The sequence below is a fragment of the Pteropus alecto genome, unplaced genomic scaffold (genome assembly GCF_000325575.1).
Source record: "Pteropus alecto unplaced genomic scaffold, ASM32557v1 scaffold45, whole genome shotgun sequence".
Taxonomy (NCBI): Eukaryota; Metazoa; Chordata; class Mammalia; order Chiroptera; family Pteropodidae; genus Pteropus; species Pteropus alecto.
This window is the reverse complement of record NW_006442491.1, coordinates 40,540,202-40,544,372: the sequence shown is the minus strand read 5'-3', so window position 1 is coordinate 40,544,372 and position 4,171 is coordinate 40,540,202. Positions and strand designations below refer to the sequence as shown.

The following is a 4,171-nucleotide window of genomic DNA, read 5'->3' as shown; positions in this document are numbered from 1 at the left end:
GATGGGGGAGGGGCTGCTGCTGTTCCCAGGATGGAGGGGGTCTACCCTTCCCTCCCCTGCTTCCCAGATTCCTGATCTTCGGACCCACCGCCTTCAGGGGCCCACCCCTTTCTGGTCCATGCCGGCGCCCAGCTCTGGCGGAGGGGTGGGCATGGGGCAGGGGTGGGGTGCTGGAAGTGAGGCAGATGCCTGACATGGGGGACCTTCCAGGCGACCTGGGTGTGAGGACTTTGGTCTCGCTCTGCCCAGTAACAGACTGCTCCCCGCAACTGTCCCAGGACCAGCTTCATCTTTGCACTCGGTGCCAGGACAGCAGGGGCAGGTGGCCCCCCCATTTCCACCCCGTCTCCCCCTCTGCCCAGGAACTGCACTCTCGCCCACCCTTCCTCCACCCTGGGAGCTGACGGCCTGCTGTCCCCTCTCCTTAGCTACCCAGATTCTCCCCAGAGCCCCGCCCACCCACGTGTGCCCCGCCTTGACCCCCCCTCAGGCCCAGGTGACTTCTGCACCTGTCTGGGAAGGGACCAGGTGTGTCACTGACCACACTCCTTCCCTGCCCCATCTGGGAGTCTTGTCCATCTGGGCTCCATCCTCTTCTCATCCTCTCGCTGTCATTCACAGAGATGTTGGGACCAGCTGTGGGCAGAATGAGACCCTCCTCCAGCAATTGAGGATGGTTCTTTTCGGAGCCAGGGTGCTGCCCCTCCCACACTGAGGAGGGTCTGTGGGTCCTTGCTCACCACCTGTGCCTCAGGTGGGGGGACAATGGGCAGCCACTGGCGGGAGCACTTTGCAGCCTTTTCTCTCACTCACCCCTTTAGTGCAAAACCTGCTCAGTAGGCCTCCTTCCCGCCATCCATCCGACGGATTAGGCAGACCGAGATTCAGCAGTGAAGGGGCACAGCCAGAGCCTCGCCTTCGACACCCTCTGACCTCAGAGTCCCCCGACATCAGCCCTCTCTTCTTTGCCAGACTTTGGGACACTGCTGACCCACATTTGGTCTCATGATTTTTCTGGGTGTCCAAGTTGCCATTGGTGTCAAAAGGGAAACCATGAGTGCAATCAATTAGGTTTGTCCAGCACAGTCACCGCCTGGAAGACACACTGTCCTGTCGGCTGGAGAACCGCCCCCTGGCAGACGTCACATGGGGCTTTCCTGCTTCATCTCCAGCGCCACCCCCGTAGAGTGCTGCCCTTGGGTGTGTAAGCCTGTGCTCACTGCCGGCTTCTCCACGCACCAAAGTGTGACAGCACGGTGGCCCGGCCCGGAAGTAGCCGCGTGAGCGCGCCGGTAATTGTGCCAAAGTCAGCTTAAGGGAACCCCAGCTACGGGGCTCATCCGTCCAGAGCAGCCATGGCCTTCTGTGCCGTGGTGGCCTGTCTGCTCGTGCTCACTGGTAGGCTCCGTTTGGTCTTGGTCACTAGGCTGAAGAGTCATTGACTGTCATAGTCTTGTAGCCACTGCAGACTGACTGTAGCTTTCCCATCCTGTGCAGACTGAAAAGCTTTCCTGCCACCTTTCCCTGGAGTGTCACTCAGGGGACTGGGTTCTTGGACTTACTTGGGAAGACGTGGCCACCCCCTGTGTCCTTCCCAGGCACTCAGCTCTTGACACTCTTTTGTGAACTCATGCTCATCCAGCACCTTATGCCTTTCTGTCGGCCGTGAGGCCTCGCGCCTGGCTTGAGCTATGTCTGTGGGGGAGGCCTGGATGGGTCTGAGTCTCAGTATCTCCCCTCTGCAAAGAGACATGACTTTTAAGTCCCTCCAGTTCTGAAAATACAGACACAGCTGCTTTACATGCGGCTGAGTCCAGCCCTGATTTCCAGACCCATGTGCGGGCTTCTCCTTGCCCCCTCTCTCCAAGTTTGCCGAGCCCCACCTGCTGGCCAGTCCCCCCACCCGACCTGCAGCCAGACCACTGATCAGGCCTCACTCTCAAGCCCCCTCCTGCGTGGTTACATGAGGACAGGTCTTCTGGGAAGGAAGGAAGCTGTTCACAGGCCATCGCCTGAGAGACCAACCCGGGGAACTTCTGTGGCCATCACAGGCTCAGCTGCATCCCTGTTTGCAGCTGCAAGACACAGTCCCTCATTTCCCAGGTGGACATTTGTCCCCGGGGCACAGCCGTGACTTCCAAGAGCTCTGACCTCAGTCTCCAGCCCCCACTGCTCTCCCCTCTCTCCTGACCCTGCAGTGCTCACACCTGCCCAAGCTCCCACCCCATCGTGCTTCCTGAAATACTGCCAGCCTCACCCCATGCTGAGGGGACACCTGGAAGGGAGCCACCAGCATTTCTCCATAAACTTGTTCTTCCTCTGTAATGAATCTGCAGCTCCTTCTCCTGGGAAAATGTCAGGCTCAAGAGAGAAGCTGTGAGGCCCCGGTTCCCAGCCTGTAAGGGATGCCCTCTTAGAGGCTTTGACATGTGATAAGGAAGCGTCATCTGAAACGTCAGGATGGGGGCTGCTGTCAGGGTGGCAGGTGCTGGCAGGGTTAGACAGAGCCCCCTCTTTCCTGGCCTCTCCCAGGACCCAGTACGGCCTCTGGTCCAGACCCCCTGTGGCTCCCTCTGCACCTTCCCTTCTGAGAAGAGGGCTGGCTACCTCTGCAGCCCCACCCACCCACCCAAATGCCTGCTGGTCTGCTGCTCCTGGTGAGCTGACTCCGCCGGCTCCTACGCCCTCTAACTCCAGCACGTGTACTGTGATGAACCCCTCTGCCTCATTTTGGAAATTACAAGTAATACAGGAATAGATTCTGCTCATAAAGAAATAAAGTTGACAAGTCAGACCGAAATCCTCTTGGAGGCATGCCCCGACCCGGCCCTCCCTCGACCCCTCCTTCCAGCCTCCTGCAACCGATGACTAAGATGTGTTTTGGCCCCGCTTCCCCTCCAAGCACCCTAAAGGCTCCCCCTGATGCTTGCTCAGGGTTCCTTCATGCTCCCTTCATGGCCTCTTGGGCTCTCTCCAGGAGAGTCTGGACCATCAGGATATTTAGATCAAATAACCTTATTCTCTGTACTGGTTGTGGGAAGACACTGCCCCTCAGGAGTTGTCCCCTCAGACCAAGGTCTGATCATTTCTGTCTTGTGTCCTGTTTTTACACAACGCTTTTCCCCTCAGACCAAGGTCTGATCATTTCTGTCTTGTGTCCTGTTTTTACACAACACAATTTCACGTTAGCTCTCCTTAAAAAACTAGCTTGTGTGAAATTTGATCAGAAAATTTCTTGTCCACCTAAGTGCTTGTCCAAATTCTTGTATGCCCCTTGGACGAATGCTGTTGGTAGCTGTGCATGCTTTCTGCTTCTTGGAAACCAGATTCCCTAGATTCCCTCTCCCAGGAGCATCTCTCTGGAGACTGATACCAGCTTGTCCAGCCAGAAAGGCGGCACATGGGTCTCTGAGCCTCCTAGTCTCTGGGACCTGCTAGAGTGGTGGAAAGAACACAGACCACCTGAAATTGTGCTCAAGGAGTTCTGGGAGAGTCACCCCAGCTGCCTGGGCCCAGTGGCATCACAGCTGAGTGACAGCATTGGGCTTGCAAGATTGTTGAGCACTAGCGAGACGCTGGACCAACGTGTCTCCTTTGGGGCCTGGCTCGTTGTGAATTCCACGAACAACTCGATTATTTCTATTCTAAGAGTGGGTAGTTCCCTTTCCCCCGACATGGCTCATGGCCTCGTCGGCCAGGCTCACCTCCTTTTCTGGTTGGGCAGTGAGGACACCGGCTGTGGGTACTTGCTCTGCAAAGCTAGAGGGAGGGCTGTGGTGCTGAACGGACAGCTCCCTTCCCTTGGGCTCTAGATGGGCGGTGGTTGTGAGTGCACTTGCTGAGGTTTCATGGGGTGACCACACTGCTATCAGGGTAAACAGAGGAGGAAGAGATAAGAAGGTTTGATGGCTTCACCCAGGTGTACAGCCCAAGACAGTGCTGCCCGCAGAAGCTCCATGCCTGCCGTCTCAGTCACGTGACTAATTTGGTCTAACCAAGGGGGCAAGTGTCTGAGAGAGAGAAAGGGAGGAAGGAGGGAGGACTGTACCCAGGGAGAGGAGCAGGGGGAGATGGGAATCGGGAAGATGCACAGTGACAAAGAATCAGAGACACAGAAAGATACGAAGAGAGTGACAGACAGACAGACACAGACAGAGTGAGGGAGAGACAG

General features: G+C 56.9%; 1 protein-coding gene across 1 annotated transcript in view; it reads left to right on the top strand.

Moving 5' to 3' along the window:
- Positions 1-4,171, top strand: part of STMN3 (stathmin 3) — an 11,181-nt gene that overhangs the window by 2,585 nt on the left and 4,425 nt on the right. The window lies entirely within an intron of this gene.